The sequence below is a fragment of the Castor canadensis genome, chromosome 15, assembly GCF_047511655.1.
Source record: "Castor canadensis chromosome 15, mCasCan1.hap1v2, whole genome shotgun sequence".
NCBI classification, from domain to species: Eukaryota; Metazoa; Chordata; class Mammalia; order Rodentia; family Castoridae; genus Castor; species Castor canadensis.
The window spans coordinates 886,688-903,926 of record NC_133400.1 but is presented as its reverse complement, the minus strand read 5'-3'; the positions used below and the strand labels follow the sequence as shown (position 1 = coordinate 903,926).

The 17,239-nt window shown below is 56.1% G+C and overlaps 1 protein-coding gene across 6 annotated transcripts in view; it reads right to left on the bottom strand.

Moving 5' to 3' along the window:
• Cbfa2t3 (CBFA2/RUNX1 partner transcriptional co-repressor 3) overlaps positions 1–17,239 on the bottom strand; it is an 84,509-nt gene that overhangs the window by 27,096 nt on the left and 40,174 nt on the right. The gene's annotated exons all lie outside the window — the stretch shown is intronic.

The following is a 17,239-nucleotide window of genomic DNA, read 5'->3' as shown; positions in this document are numbered from 1 at the left end:
CACCCACAGCTGGGCTGGGCCTGGGCGTCTATGACTCAGGTGAGCTCTGGCTCCACTCATCACACGGAAAGCCCCAGGTGCCCTCACAGGTGGCCGATCTCCACCTGCTCGTGATGCTGGGACACAGCCCAAGCACCTACATCTCCAAGGTCCCCGAGGCAGCAGCTGCACGTATGCTAAAAGTTCTTCTGGGGCCTTTGCCCAGGGGAAGTACAGTAGCAGTCTGGGTAGTGGAACCGTTGTTCTTTTTGGCAGTACTGGGGTTTGAACTCAGGGCCTCACGCTTGCTAGGCAGGCACTCTATCTTTCGAGCCGTACACCCAGCTTCAGAGCCTCTATTTTAACCATGCAGTCAGGACTCCATTGGGAGGGGGCTTAGATTTCAGGACATCGTGGCCTGGCCCATGAAATGTGGCTACGTCAGTGACTGCACCATTCAGCTCAGCCAGATCCCAAAGTCTGAGAGGGCAAAGAGATGATGAAGGTCATGGTGGACCAAGGACTGGATGGATCTAAGGCTCCCCAGTTTCCGCCGCCCCCCAGAACGGGACCTGAAGTGAAGATTGTCCAGGTTGGTCTAGGACCACAGGGCCTGAGCCAGAGCTTGCATGGGCATTCTTGTAGGGGGCCGTGAGTTCTGGATCTCCCCCTTTAACTTAAGTCAGGGTCAGCTGGTGCCAGGTGAGGCCGGAAAGACCCGGAAGCCACATTTCAGATCAGATGGCCCAGCTCCTGGGGCCAGCAAGGTGGTGTCCTCCACCTACTGTACACAGGGCAGATCGTGCTATCCAGGGACTGCCTGCTGTGTACGTCCAGCTCACACCCACGCAGCCTCTCCCACGGGCTGGGGGACGAAGCAGATAGAGTCACAGTCTGGGGGCTCCTGCCTGTCGTCCCTCGCTCTTCCCACCCCATTCCCCACTCCCAAGGTACCATCGTTGTCTGCAAATAGTCACAAGTGTGGGTCTGGGCTAGTCTCTGAGGCTGGTGACCAGTAAGTGACATTTACACCGTCTCATGCCAAGTGCTGTGCGAACCTTACCTCACCCCTGCCCCCTTTTACAGAAGGGGCAACAGCTCAGACATCACAGCCCCGCATTCCACACTGGCTGGTGCCCAGGCCTGTGGGGTAAGGGTCAGGAAGCCCCTCCCTGCTGTGCTCACGAGGAGGGTGTGGAGCAGCCAGTGCACAGCAGCCACCCAGGCCATTGTACCTGCTGTCCCCAGCTGTAGCTCTGACCCCTCCTGCAGACGCCCTGCCCCTCCCCTCCTCCCGCCTGTCCAGAGGCTGATGGCCAGGCACACGTGTGGTTGCAGCTGTGGGGACCCATCAACACCATGGCTGGCTGCAGGGCTGTCGGCCAGTCCCTGGTGACAACCAAAGAAGGCAAAGGTGGCTGGCTGCCCCCATAGGGAGCAGGCCTGTTCTCATCAGCCCTTCATCTGCCCAGGTTGCCCTTGGGCCAGCGGGCGAATGGAGCAAGCCTGGGAGGGCCAGGGCTAACTGTCTCATATGCCACGCTGGCCCTGGGTCACAGGCATGGGACACTGGGGACACCCTGCTTCTCTGAAGCCCTTCTACCAAGGCAGCTCATTTGGGCCTCGAGAACTGAACGAAACAAGCAAATGAAGAGAAATCTCAGCTGGGGTTGGGGGCAGGCAAGAGGGAAAATGGCCAGGCCAGGCTGGCAGCAGGCATTGGACACTATTTCTCAGCAGACTTGTTTAATGGTTGGACGACAGGCAGACAGACTGACCAGCAGGACTGGCGGTGTCGGGGGTCAATACACTACATCACAATGAATTGCCATAACTTTCCCTTGGGGAATGCTTATGATCCCACCAGCATGTCCACGAGGTTCGAGACACAAAAGCTGGGACACACGCACTCAGCTCGTGCCCAGTGACCCGCGGGTACTGAGTGTCAGCTGTGGGGCAGGAAAAGGAGGTAAGCCAGGCTTGAGGCCATTCACTTACGCTCACTGTGTGAGATTCTGTTCCTGGCACTTTGCATCTCTCCCTTTTTTTTATTTTTTGACAGCACTGGGATTTGAACTCAGGGCCTCATCCTTGCTAGGCAGGTGCTCTTACCACTTGAGCACTCCATTAGCCGCACTTTGTGTACCTTGACTTGTTTTGTCCTCACAGAACACTTTTCAGAGGCACAGAGGGGAGGTGTGATCTGCCCACAGTCACGCAGCACATGCACAGGTGCTGCTCCCTCTGCAGGGTTCTGCAGCCCTTAGGTGTCCCCAGTGCTCTTCCCTTTTTAGGGCTTTGGGGTCTGCAAAGAGGCAGTCCCTCTGGGATTCAAACCTGTGGAAGTCTCAAGGTTGCAGAGGACATGAAGGACAGGGCTTATAAACTTGGTGGCAACTCCCAGTCCCCACTGCCCACCCTGGTTTGTGGTCTGTGAATGAATTGTTTTTGAATTTTGTTTGAGTGCTCCTGGCTGTGTGGCCTGGGGAAGATCACCTCACCTCTCTGAGCCTCACTCCCCTCCTCTTATATTGGGGAGATGATGACCTTCCTCATGGGGGAGTTGGGAGATGATGAGATGACATGGGTGAAGCCCTCACCTACCAGCTGGCATCCAGTGACACTGGGTGCCAAGACCTGCTCTTGGGGCTGTGCCTGGCAGACCTCCCATCCAGGAAGCAGAACACAATGTGGGGCCTCGGCAAAGGGAGGGGTGTGGTGAGGAGACGCTGAGGGTGAACTCCTGGTCCAGAGACCAGCATGGGGATTGGGCAGGTGTGCAGAGGGGTGGGGAGGAGGTAGGCTCCGTGTGCAGGCAGCAGGGAGCCACTGAGGGCTCTGCACAGTGGCTAGGCCAGTGTGGGCATCTCTCTTGCTTCAGATCTGTCGGCAGCCTGAACCATATCCCATCTCCCTGCCCTCCCATCCACAGCCCACAGTGTCCAGCTCCCAGCCACCGGACCCCTCTCCTCTGCAGATTCAAAGGCTTCACTTTCCCCTCCCAGTTAGTTCTCCTGGAATGTCACCCCACATCTTGCTTCTGGGCCTCCCCAAAGTCAAGGACTCAGGATGGTGCTGACCAATGCAGCCCTCCAGGAGAAAGTGTCTCTGGGGTCCCTGCTAAGGGGCTGGAGGGGGCAGAGAGGAAAGGTGTGCAGAGCACAGCAGGCAGGGCTGAGATCTGGTCTGGATCAGGTAGGGGGGCAGGTGCTGAGGGGCCTGGGTTCCTGGTGGGCCTCTCTGAGCCCCTTTCTTGCCTCTAAAGCAGTGCAAACTGCACTGGGGTGTGAGAGAGAAAGAGGACAGAGAAATTGCCTCACCCAAGCAACCTGAGGCTACTAATTATCATTACCCCCTGCTGCCTGCCTGCCGCAGCCTGGGCTAACTAGGCCCAGCAGGCCCGTGGGGAGCCCCAGAAAGGCCACAGGCAGGCAACAGACACCAGATCTCATTCTTTCCAAGCCACTGGACTTCTATCCTGTTCCCCTCAAGGTCTGCACCCCACAGAGCCTCCTTCTGCCCTCCGAGGCCTACTGTGGGGCTTGGATGACCTCACTGCTTGACTGTAGCCCGTGTCCAGTTCTCCAAGCCCAGCCCCTGGCCGCAAATATGAATGAGCGGGAGCCAGCTGAGGCTGGTGGTGGTGAGGGAATAGCAGATGCAGGGTGCTAGGAGCTGTTGGGGGCGGGGAAACTCCATTTTCTGTGAAGCAGCATTGGCAGCAAGGCCAGCACAGCTCCCTTCTCCTCAGGACCCCCTCTGCCCCTCAGGTCCTTGGCCCGTCTCTCTCTGGGCCAGGTCTCTAACTCTCACGCCCTCCCCAGAGGCGCCATCCTGGCCCTGTTTTTCAGAGGGGAAACCAAGGCCCAAGAAGTGCTTTCTTCAAAGCTACCCAGCTGTGAGGGGGCAGATCCCCCATCTGCTTGGTGTCTCTGCACCCTCCTGGCCAAGTCTGTTTCCCCAGGTCCTGACTGGGGATCCTGGGCAAGCCCTGCCTGAGGTGGCTTGTATCTGCTAGGTTTTCCTTGCCGTGGGTTAGCGTGTAAGGGTAAATATAACAGCTGCTCTAGAGGTAGTGCTGACCACGTGTTCTAAGGCAACAGCGCACTGAACTCACAGCCACCCGTCTCACCAAGGCTGGCAGCCCACGTGCAGGGCAGCCAGGATTAGAGCTGTCACTGTGGCTGATTTAGTACAAGCAATGGGGGCTCAGGAACGCAGGCACAGTGACCACCTGCAACCACAGTGGGACCCACATGGATGCGGGGCCCCGAGGTAGCCAGACCCAGGCCCACACTCTGGAGGTCCACTGGCTGGTCCTGCTTTCCTTTCCAAATGCAGGATGGCCCTTCCAGACCAGGGGGATGAAGTCATAAAACAAGGTGCACTCAAACCATCTGACGCAGCAAACCTGTGCTATGGCAGGTGTCCTGGAGAGGGCCGCACCGGGGTCAGGGATGCCTCAGGAAAGAGGCATCTCTGTCTTCAAACAGCTCAGCGCAGACAAGCCAGAGAGGCTGTGGGCTGATCCCTCTGAGGGACCCGCACGCAAGCCTGGTTCCAGGTGTCATACGCTCACATGCCTTCGCACAACCCTACAGGGCAGGTCCCACCATCACATATGCTTAACAGATGTTGAAACTGAGGCTCAAAGAGGAGAAGTCACTCTCAGAGCCACAGCAGAGTCCCTTACTCTCTGTAGCACCCTGCAGTTGCCCAAGAGCAGAGACCAGAGGCTGGACCAGCCGCGACCCTGAGTCAGTTCCCGTGGTGGCCCAGTTGTCCTGTCCGTGGTGGAACTCATGGTCCTGGGGGTGCCCCATGGGCCAGTAGGGAGACAGAAGGGGCTACTGTGTCAGATCTGAGGTTGGGTGGGTGTCCCTGCGTGGACCCAAGTCAGTGGGCGGCAGAGGATGGGGTTCCCTGACCACCCTCCCAGCTTCTTGGGGTCTTCTTTCCAGAGCTGAGCACTCCCCAGAAAAAAAGACGTGTTCCTCCTATCTTGGCATGAGCAGCAGGGGTTAAGTCAGTGCCCGAGGTAGCCCCAGGACCCTGATTCCTACGGACACCCTGTTTCTTCTCACACAGCCTGTGAGGCCCAGGCTCTGCACATGCAGAAACCGGCCTTAGTGAACGAGGATCGAGCTCATACGTGCAGAAGGTGTGGAACTGCATCACCCAACATAGGCAGGACCCATCCTCAGAAATGGGGCTGTCATCACTGGCCCCCCTGCACTGTGGGGCCCCACAACATCTCCTATCCCCTCCCTGGCTCAGAATAGCACTGTGGTCCTCATGCTGGGATGGCCCCCTCACCCTAAGGACCCGTGACATCAGGCAGCCTAACAAGCAATGCTCCAACTTCAGGAGCGAACATTTCTTATAAGAGGGTCAATCCAGCCCTCATGTAACCTCCCAACAGCCCTCTGAGGTGGAGACGGTTCTATTCATCTTACAGGTGGGAAACCAGGGCACAGAGCAGCTGAGTGACCTGCCGGCCACCCAGCTGAGAAATGAGAGACAGACCCAACTGTGGGTGGCTGGGCCACCTCCTCCCTGTCAGGTCCTGAGGCACATGCAGCCAAGCCGTCTGGGAGCCCACGGGGTTCCCTGTGCCGGAACCAGTCCTCCATTCTCTCACGAGGTCTTTGCTCTGGCAAGTGTCCTCCTGGTTGTCTCCTCCAGCTGTGCTGTCCATCCAGCACTGCTGGGTGGGCACCCACCCCACCCCACTCCACCCCACCCTACCCCAGGATGGGGGCTTTATGGTCTTCCTACCCTGAATCCCAGAAGCCTCGAGCAGGGCTGGGCTGAGACACAGCTGAGTGAGGCTGCCCTGAGGTTGTGGCCACTCCCATGGGCCCAGTGCATAGGAGTCCACTGAGCAGCCAGCAAACAAGGGCGGTGCTAGAGACCTGGCTCGGCCTCCAGCCACTGCAGTCTCAGCTGCTTCCCAGTTCCCACCCTCCAGAAAACTCCCAGGCCCAGGGGCCACTCCTAGGCCCAAGGGAGACCTGCGTCCTCCAGACAGGATCCCATTCCTAGCTGAAGGCCGCTAAGTTGTCCACAGAGGAAGCAGCTCTCCAAGGCCAGGCAGAGCTGGTGGGAAAGAACATGGAATGTGCCAGAACAGGCCACTCCATCCATCACTGTCCCTGTCTGCTGTGGTTCCCAGGCCGCCCGCCCTCCGGGCTGGGAACTGGCTATGGCCCAGCACTCCCAGCCCAGGTTCTAGAGCCCTCTGGGGAAGAGGCCATTGGCTTCAGCGAGAGGCCCTCTTCCCTGCTGCACCTTGTATTCCCTCTGCAAATACTGAGCCCTGGCTTTGTCCCTCACAGTCTGACCTCCGATGTGACCTCAGTTGGCCCTCATAATAGCCGTGGGACTAGGGAGGTGGACAGATATCAATGGCTAACACAGGTATGGCCGCAGAGTCCTGACTGTGTACCAGGCTCTGACCTCAGTGCGGTGTGCAGATCACCCATTTCATCCTCATCGTAGGTCTACAAGGTCTACTGAGGCTTGGTGGCGTGGGAAGCTGGATGGTGACCCTAGGTGGCCTGGCTCTGAGGTCCATTCTCTGTGGGATCTCCCGAGTAGAGACTGGACAGGGCTGCTCTTTAGGGCCAGGCTGTCCCGGGTTAGATGCAGCCCCGTTCCTGGGCTGAGGCCTGTGGAGGCCAGGCAAGGACCTTTCAAGATCCTGACACTCTCCAGTCCCAGGGGTCCCCTTGACCCATCCCATGCTTGGGGTGAAGAAGCGCTCAGTGTCCCTCTGCCCCCAGCAGGAAGTCCTTGGGCGAAAGGCTTCCTGGGGCTGCTCAGCTCAGGGCCTGCACATCTAGAAGCAGTGCCATGCTTCAGTGTCCTCCTCTGTAAAAGGCAGAATAGAGCAGGGCTTGGTAAGTTTGGACTCAAACTCTGGACAATGCCACCTGGGTGGGCAGCCTCAAGTTTCCACACCTGGAAGCAGAGAGAATTAAAGGCACAGCGTGCTGCCCTGTGGCTGTGGCTTGCTGCTATGAGGACAAAAGAGACAGACATTACAGCTGAATCAGGAACAGTGAGATGAGCAAAAAGAAGAGACTGAAAGGCTGAGACTGTCCCCAGGATAGCCAAGGTCACCTGAAGTATCCTCCATGCTGCACATTGGGTGAGGGGCACGGAGTCCCCATCTCTGAATTCCAACCTCTGCACTTTGACTGGGCAGCGGTCCAATGCTCCATCACCCAAGCCAAGGTAAACCCAAATGCTTGCCTTTCCTGGGAGCCAGCAGGGCCAGCCGCCCACTAAAGACTTGAGGCTTCCGGTCCTCTGAGCTGGCTATCCATCCCCTCTGTGTTCAGTGCTCTTGCTCTTCCTGCTCCAGCCTCAGCTCCTCCTGCTGCAGGGCCTTTGCAGTGTCTGGTTCCTCTGCAGGAGTGCCAGGCTCCCATGGTCCACACTCTCATTGTCCATGTCTTTGCCACAGTCCACCTTTTTCTCAGCAAATTTGTAAACTCTGCAAACCTCCAGCCTACCATCTCCAGGGGGCACAGCACATTCCTGTATTTTCTCATGCCAATTAATCCCCCTCCAGATCAGTTCCAGGAGAACTTTTGTCTGTGTTGCTCATGGCTGTGTCCCCACCAGCACTGAGCACACAGTAAGTGCTTAATAAGTACTCGTTGAGTTACGACAGGAGAACCAGAGACAGTCCATCAACAAGGGCACTGCCCAGCCCCTTCAGCCACAGCCTGGGCATCTACCAGAGCTATCTCTGCCTGAAGGTTTGAAGACAGAGGCAGGAACTGCCTGGTGTCAGCAGACCTAGCTCAGCAACCCTACCCCTCAGCGTGAGGCCCACGGTGGCCAACTCCAGCAGACCCTCTCGGGGAGATATGCAAGGAGTATCCCCTGAGCCTGCCCAGCTGGGTGTCCAGGTCACTGAGTGAGCTGTGATCTCATTGCTCTCCCTCACCACCCCCACAAAGACGAGTCATTACCCCACTTCACAGAAGAGGAAACTGAGGCCCAGAGGAGAGCGACTTGCCCAGTCACACAGCAGCAAGGTGGTGCTGGCCCCAAGGCCTCCCAGGGGACTGAGTCCACCATGGCACTCTATCGCCTCACAACTAAGCTCCGAACTCCATTGTGTGGCATTCCAGCTCTGTGCAAACCCACCAAGCCACCTGCATGGTCTGTCCCCAGGAATCCATCACCACAGTCCTCTGGCTCTCCCCTACCACCTGCAGGACACCAGCTCTGTAGTAGCATGGCCCCAGTGATGGATCCTTCTACTACCCTGCAAGTGATGCCACCCCTATGGGAAAGCCAGGAAAACTAAGGGGTGAGGATGTCAGAGACCACAGTTCAGCAAGGCTACTCGACTTCAGCACTATGGCACCCCCATACTGGCCACTGGAGTTTCCCTGCCAATATTTACAGCTTCTATCCACCCATCTATCCACTCACTCATCTATCTGCCTGTCCATCCACCCACCCATCCATCCATCCACCCACCCATCCATCCATCCATCTACCCACCCACCCAACCATCTACCCACTCATCCGCCCACCCATCCATCCATCCACCCACCCATCCATCCATCCATCTACCCACCCACCCATCTACCCACTCATCCACCCACCCACCCACCCACCCACTCATCCATCCACCCACCCACCCACCCATCCACCCACCCACCCATCCATCCATCCATCCACCCATCCATCCATCCATCCACCCACTCATCCATCCACCCATCCATCCATCCATCCATCCACCCACCCACTCATCCATCCACCCACCCACCCATCCATCCACCCACCCACCCACTCATCCATCCACCCACCCACCCATCCATCTACCCATTCACCCATCCATCCCCAATCTATCCAGAGATCTCTGTCTAAAATGGCGTTCAATCCTACCAGATCCAAAGCTCCTTCTAATTATGAATAACCCTGACACGCTCACAAGCTAGATGCTAAATGCAGGCAAATATTCCACCTCTCCCCACTCCACACACAATGCAAAGCAGTGAGCAGTGAACCCAGGTGGTATGAAAGGGGACAACACACAGTGAAGTTACAGGATTCCCGAGGGACCTGTTGGACAATGTGGCTGGGGCACTGTGGGAGCCCAAAAGTCACAGGCTGAGGATGGCATCGGGGACAGCTCTGGACAGCCACAGATCCCTAGTTGGTGGGGTCACTCTCCTGGAGTACCCTCACCCACAGGCCATGTGGACTGGACACATCCTGGCCGCCATAGTCCTGTGTGGGTTTTCTGGCTTCATAATCCTCTGATGGGAGCTTGAAGCCATGAGATGGGTGGTATTGTGCAGCATGGGACATCCTTATGTTGGGGTCTCAACACCCCAAGATGGTCCCATCACCACAACAGCACCCCTCTGGAGACCTGTACATCTCCTTTGAGGCCTCCGATGAAGCTGTGTTGGCACCTGTCTTGGCCCAGGTGAGGCAGCTACATGACCAGGTGTAGTCTGGGAGGCCAGGTGAGATACATGAATGGCCTTTGCTGGGTGGTTCCCAAGTGAGAGGCCCTCCCTCACCAGCACCCATAGGATTTTCCCCAGGAGCTCTTCTCTCCTGGACCCTGTGGTCCAGGCACAACTTCTGGAGTTCCTGGGATCTCTCCAATCCAGAGCAGACATCAGGGGCACCCATGGCTCCAAAGCTTCCCCTTGAGTATGGGAGGCATAAACAGGCAAGTGGCTCTAGCCTCCGCTGAGGGGCTCCTTCTTAGAAGGCTCAGGCCTGGGCTCCCAGGCTGAGGTGATGTGAGGGAGCTGGGGGCTGCCTCTGGGTGACCCTGTGTTTTGGCTGTGGTCTGACTAGAGGCTCAGCTCTTCCCTGCCCCATCCCAGGCCAGGGTCAGAGATATCTTTGATCCCTCAGGCTCTAGGAGGCAGGGAGTTTGGTGTGTGTGTGGGGACAGCCATAATGAGTCCCAGGTGCCCTTGTTGGAGGAGCTCCCCACATCTGGTTTCCATCAGGCCTCCACCGAGGATGAACAAGGAATAATATAAAAATAAAAGGATTAGTATTTCCTCCCGCATTGGTCAGGAGGCCCTCCCGCCCCCACAGGGACTCAGAGCCAAGACCAGATTCCGCCTGCCCAGCCCTTCCCTGTCCTCAGAGGCCTGACCCCGGACAGACCACTCCTGTGCCTGTTAACTCACTACCTACCAGTGCCCTTCTTACCGTCCAGGGCTGGGCCACCCCAGGACAGGATCCAGGGACACACGAACTTGCCTGTGATGACAACAACAGCTATGAGGTAACCATAGAAACAGTACTGGGCTGGGAAACCCAGTCCCTCCCCCCTTGACTGTGTGAACCCCTGAATATTGTTGGGCCTTGGGACACCCAAGAACAAAATGGTGCACTTCCAGGGGTAGAGTTGAGACAGCAAACACGAGAGGATTTCATTAACTCAAAACCTGCAGTTTGAGGAGGGGACTATACCATTTCCAGTGCCCTGAACAACACGGGACAGATGGAGGACAAGTATCTTGGACCCAGGCTCAGAGCAGGAATGTGACTGGCTTTTCCTTTTCTTACTCCAGGCCTCAGATTTTTCTTCTGCAAAATGGGACTGAGAAAGAACCCACCCCATGTTGTTACAAGTGGGTAAACCTTAGGAAGTGTCTAGAATGGGTGCTGAGCACAAGTGTGGCAAGACATAGTAGGGTCTGTCCAGAGGTGGTCACATGGGGTGGTGTGGGGGCCACAACGGGGGCTGTTCTCAGCATACACGTGCTATTTGCACGTTAAACTGGCCCCTGTGCCGAGAGCTGCTTTCACACCGAGTTCAGCACCGAGCGGCCCCTTACCCTACCCAGACACAGCCATGAGGCAGCGAAGCCCAGTTTGCAGGTGGGGGAACAAGACACAGACCTGTGACCTGACTTGCCCCAGTCACTTGGCCATTACACCACAGGCCTCACATCTGTCCAGCTGTGAGGTGGACTAGCTCACCTGCCTACAGGTCCTCTTGTCAAAAAGTCCCACCAAAATTCCCACCTGTCCTGGCTCAGGGGCCCTGTTGAAAGGAACAGCATGGCCAAGCTCATCCTCCAGGTGGCCCCACCTGTGCTGGCTTTGTGGCACCAGGTGGACTTCTGTCCACCTGGACCCTGCCTCTCCTCTTCTCCCAGTAAAGAAGAACAACCCCTGGGGTGTGTCTGAGGACCAAGGAGGGTCTCTACACTGCTCCACCCCAGAGCAAACCCAGGCTCAACAAGAAATAAAGGATGAGACAACACTGTCCACTTTCTGAACAAGGGCCCAGCAGGTGACAGGTGGATCAAGGGCCTCCTCTCACACCTTATGGCTCCATCCTGGCCAGACACAGTGGACATCACTCAGTGCCTCCGACCCAGTGCTGTCCCACCTCTGCACCTCGCCCCCCACAAAGTCGCCTCCTCACCATTTGGGGTTGGCTCACAGGCTTCTCCCCAGCGATGCCTTCCTGACCCTGGCACTTCTTCTCAGATCACTTGCTTCACTTTCTTCACAGCGTCTGTCAGTATTTAGGTCCTCTGTTGATGGCCTGTCCCAGGGGACAGAACCCAGGCATTTAGGTGCTCAGGGAAGGTTTGCTGATTGGTCTGCCAGAGCAGCCCCCCACTTTCCCATTTCCTCTGCTCTTTGGCTGGGTCTGACCCCCATGTGGTTTAGCTAACAGGATGTACTAGCTGTGATTGCCCCTGGAAGACCCCTTGGACCTGTAAGCACCCTTGGACCCCTGCGAAAGCATGAGACATTCATGGGCAGAGGTGACCGGCTGGGCTCCAGTCACCTGAGACAGCCCAGCACTCAGCAGAGCTGCTATTCTGACCCATGCTGCCCAAAGAGCGAAGGGAAGGCCCAGCCAAGTGCTCGCAAGGAGCCTGCCTGAAGGACTGTGAGCTGGAGAACCATGGCTGTTTCATAGCAATCAGTGTGGGATAGTTTGTTACACAGCAACAGCTGACAGAGACACAGGGGAGTTAGAACCCCAACATATTTGAGCAGGAAGGGACCCTGGAGGTCAGCAGTGAGAAGTTACAGATGGCAGTGGAGTCAGGTCTCCGAAGCCAAGGCCAGAGTCCACCCTCAGCTTCTCTGTTCCCTACTCCTCTGGGGTGGTGTCTTGACCTCCACAGAGCAGATCCCCTATCAGGAACAGTCTAAAGAGACAATCATGGTGCACACAGTGACAAACAGAACACAGAGGACGATCCCCAGAAGGTAGGTACGTAAATCGCCCATCAATGCAACATTGGGTACAGTCTTGTTGGAAACCCGTCAGTCAGTGTCTGCTAGCCTGAACAATCACACCAACACACAATAGCATCACAACTGCAATGCTCTCCAGCCACTTTAACCCAAGTGCAAACTACCCAGATGCCCACAAGAGTTGAAGGGATACACGAGTTGTAGCATGGCCACACAGTGGAATACTACTCAGCAACAAAAAGGAACACACACATAACCAAGCCCAACACAGAGGCATCTAACAAAAACTGAGTGAAGAAGCAGACCTCACAGAGCACATCCTGGGCGCATTTCTATTCAGTTGACAAACACTGTCCTGTGACATTGGGAGTTACAAAGGGGGTTTCCCAAAAGAGGATTGGCCAGGAGGGGCCTTGGCGGACTTGGAGGAAGGTAGGTAGCATTGAGTCGGCTGAGAGTCCCATGCGTGCACACTTTGTGAGTTTCTGTGGGCTGTGCCTCATAAACACAGTGTCATAGAACACCACGTGCTGATACAGAAAAGGGACCCACGAACAAAAATCACACGGGGGAGGGACGGAGTGGTGGACTGCATCGCAGACATGACACAAACACGTGCGTGGGAAACGACTACCAGCAGTACACAGAGGTGCTTCTGGGCAGAAGGATCGATGTGGCTTTGCTCCTGCCTGCGTCTCTGAACAAGACTCTGGCTTTGGTTTTGCCACAGTCTGAAGCTCCAACCGGCGGCTTGACGCCCCAGCCCAGGCCCTGCGATGGCGCCTAGCGCGTCCTCACGGCACCCCCGGGGGTTGGGCAGAGTTAAAACACGGGGGAAGGGCGGGGAGTGCAAAGCGGCTGGAATTAAACTCTTCCACGCTCTCCAAACGGCTGCAAATGGGATCCAGATGTCCAGGGCCGGCTCACCCTGCGGCTGGCGCTCAAAGGAAGCACATTCCTCACCCAGCTGCTGGGGCTGCACAGCCAACAGCTCCCCAAGAGCTGTGGGGGAGGCGGCCACCATCTGGGCTGGCCACTGCCAGGGGAGGCTGCCAGGCTGGGGAGGGGCAGCAGCATGACAGCATGAAAGGTCATCATTTGGCACTGGTCCCAGCACGCTGGGGGTCATGGGGGTGTCTGGTCCCTTCTGGTCCCCTTATGTACTTGTGCCACCAGAAAGTCACCATCTGCAGACTGGCACAGCTTCCTGAGTAGGAATGAGGGGCTAGGGCTTCCTAGGACAGTAGGATGTGTGGGTTTGTGGGTATATGGAGGAATGAGTGGGTGTGTGCGTGGGTGGATGGGTGTGTGGATGGGTAAATGGATAGTTGGGGGGGGTGGGTGGATGGATGGGTGAGTGGATGGATGGATGGGTACATGGGCAGGCTGGGCACAGGTAAGAACAGTGGCCCTGGAAGGCCATGTGGTTTTTCTTTTCACCCCTCTATGGACCACTCTCATATCGATCCTGCCCCTTTGTATCTTAGGAATGTCACAAAGGCATCTCTTCATTCAATCATTCACACATCTATTCATTCGCTCAAAGGCATTTATTTCCTGAGTATGGTGGTGCTGGCCTTCAGCCGGGTGCTGTGACCCGAGTGAGAGAAGCTGGGTCAATTCTGGGGGCACCACAGGCACTGGGATACACAGGCCCCATGCAGCGTGGGGCAGAGGCTGGAACGCCCAGCTTTCAGTTGACAAGCCTGAGCTCATGTTTTAGCTCCATCTCTGGTGTAGCTCTGGGCAGCTTCCTCACTTCTGAGCCTGTTTCCTCATGTGTACACAGGGAGGGGTGACATGGGTGTCCTCAGGGAAGGTTATGGGGATTAAGGAAATTTTTAATGAGCCTCTCACACCTGCTTTACAGACTCTGTACCTGGCCACGTGGTGGTGGAAGGTTGCAGAGGGCACCTTACCCTGCTCCAGGAGGGACTGGGACAGAGCCTCCAGCAGGGGGATGTCAAAGAGCCAGCAGTTAAGTGTGAGTGTGTGTGCATGTGTGTAAGTGTACATATGCACACTTCTGAGTGTGCACACATATACATATGTGCACTTGTATTCATGTGTGTGCACTTGTGTATGTGCACTAGTGTACACATGTGTACGTGTGTTTGCGTGCATGGGTACATATGTGCATGCATGAGTGTTCATGTGTGCACTTGTGTATGAGTATGCCAATGTGCACATGGGTAAGCATACATGCATGTTGAGAGTGTATGTGTGTACTTGTGTGTATGTCTGCATACGTGTGCATGTGTCTGTGTGTGTGTACATGTCTGCTATCCTCATGCACAGCTTCTCTATCAAGAGTGTGTGACCCCAGGAAAAGGTGCAGACCCCCAGACTAGTCACAGGTGACCTCACGTGTACAGAACATCACAGCTGCCTTGGAAAAGTTCAGGGTGGGGCATGGGGTTCCCTCGCTCTGTGGCACCTCTCTGTCCCCTCCCTTTATGTTAAACCATGTCCTCCAATTATTTTTTAAAGTTCACACTTCCCACCAGTCATTCCCCAGCTCCTTGGCCCCTGGGGAGTGGAGAACTGACCACACTGAAGCAGAGGCAGATGGTGAAATGGTAACAAGGAATTGCCTCCAGTTAATAAACAGATACATTGTTGCAGATTTTTTTAAAAACGGATGAAACCTGAGGGGTTCCCCTGCTGTCTCTGCTCTGGGGCTGCGGAGATGCACAGGGCGTGGGAGGGCCTGGCATGGGGGGTGACATGCAAGCCCTGTACAGCACTGCACTGAACTGGCGCAGGGCACGTTGACTGTGAACTGTGCAGCAGGAAGGGGGAAGGGGACAGACACATGCAAGCGCCCTGGGCTAGATGTCCAGCTAGGCCTGATAGCAGGATTTTCCTCTGCCAGTAGCAAGGTACCGGGAGGGCTCCACTGATTCTCAATGTTTTCACTCATTAAAAACTTGCAAATTGCCACACGTCACCTTGAGCTCCCCCACTCACCCAAGGAATGCCACCAAAATCTAAAATAATTACACTGCTCCTAGGAATGCTGAATAGTAACCAGTGGCTGGAAGTTTGTTGAGCACAAATTCCACACTGAGAATGTTTTTTCCTCAGAACGGGAAAGTTCTCTTCCTGACCCCAGCAAAATGGCGACTGGGATGTGTGACACACACAGAGAACATGGGCAGACATGGTTTGGAATCCAGTCTGGGAGACCTGAGACTTACGTCCTCCTCTGAGGAGGTAGGGACACAATCCCACCTGGCCACAGAGTTATCAACAAGCCCCTGGGGGGACAGGCAGGGGACAGAGAGGCTTGGCTTCCAGAACCTAGCTTATTGCTTCACTTCCTCCCTGCTAAGGACATCTTGAAAGCTGGTGTGACCCACAGAGAGTCAGTGGCTCCCTGATATCAACTGCTGGGAGGCCCACAGATCTGGGTGGCTCTCTCTTGCCCCACTCTGATGAAAACACCCAGTTCCCTTTTGCTTCTGTGAGTTCTTTTATATTTCAGCTCCAACTGGGGCCTCCCTGGCCCTATATGCCAAGTATCGAGGGTCCAGGACCCCCAGTTCTCATCACCCAGCATTAGTAGCGGCTGGTGGTCCTCCTGCCTGGGGGTGCTGGGGACCTCAAGGAACTCAGTGACAATAGGAGGCTGAGCCTTCTGGGTCCAGGCCTGTGCTGGGGGCTTTTCAGCCACACCACTAAGGCAGAGCTGACATCGCTGCCGAGGCTGCAGCTAGGTGCTGTGAGAGCTAGCTATGTGTTCTGGAAGGTCACTCAGCTACTGTGCAGGACTTGTGCTACAGTGACCCCCAGGCCCAGTTTCCCCAGTGTGCGGGCCCCCAGTAACTTCCTCAAAATCTATGACAGTTGCTAATTCTCCATGTTAGCTCCAGACTCAGGAGGCCTTGCCTCAGCCTGGAGGGAGGGCTGCACTCCCAAGCTTGGAGCCCCAGCCTGGGGTCTCAGACCACATACTTCCATCATCCCAGGCTTGGGCTCTGAGTGCTTTCTTCCCAGAGCCCTTGTCCTTGATGAGGGACAAGGAATTGTCACCCAGGAATTGTGTCAGAAGCCCCTACAATCCCAATTATGCAGGTCTCGCCACACCAAGACTCCCTACTGCAGGAGCTGTGAGAGCTTCAGGGTTACATATCCCTCACAATGGTACAAAGACCATCTTGAGGGTTGCTGCCCTCATGGCCTCGGGTAAGTGTGCTGCCTCAGACACCACCCCAGAATCCATTATTCACCAGCTTTACAGGGGCGGAACGGGGGCTGAGAGGGAGCAATGGGTTTGTGGGAGAGCCGGGCAGCCTAGTCCCTGACCAGGGCAAAGTCTACCCCTCACACACTCCAAGCGGAACATGCAAGGGACAGTGTGCTGAACCCCTGAGCCAAAGTCACCCTGCAGCAGTTCCTGTGCCCGGGCAGATGTTTCAGTGCAGCTATGATCCAAGCTGTAGTTATTCTTTACAAAAAAGGCAAAACTAGGCACCCCCAAGTCAAGCTGTTCCATATGCAGTGTTTCCAGCCAGGGCCACAGAGGTGTTTCCAATGCAGACTCAGAGCTCAGGCCCCACCCCTGCCCTGCAGCTGCAGAGCCTCAGTTTCCCCATCTGTACAATGGGACGGTTGTAATGCTTCCTTCAGGGGTTACCAAGGAAACACCATGCAGTCAAAGTAATTAAGAGGCCCATCACATATGAAGATTGCAGCAGAGGTGAGGTTTACAGTGAGTGCTAAATTAGTGTCTAGACTTGCACAACACAGGCTTTCTCAGGTGCCGTCCATGTTCTCCTTCCCCTCCCCAGCAGGTGTCACTGCCCCTCCCTCCCTAAAGGGTACTGCTTTGGCCCCAGTACCCAGGGACGTGCCCTACTACTTTTCAGGGAAGCCCCAGCCGGCCAGCGGTGACCAATGGAGCACCTTGATGGTGGAACGTTCTGGGCCTGTTCTGTGCATCCCAGTGGTCAAGAGCCCTGTGGTCACAGAGTCCTTGAAAGGTGGCTCTGCAAAGGGGGGGGGGGCTGCATTCTAAGTTTTATTTCAC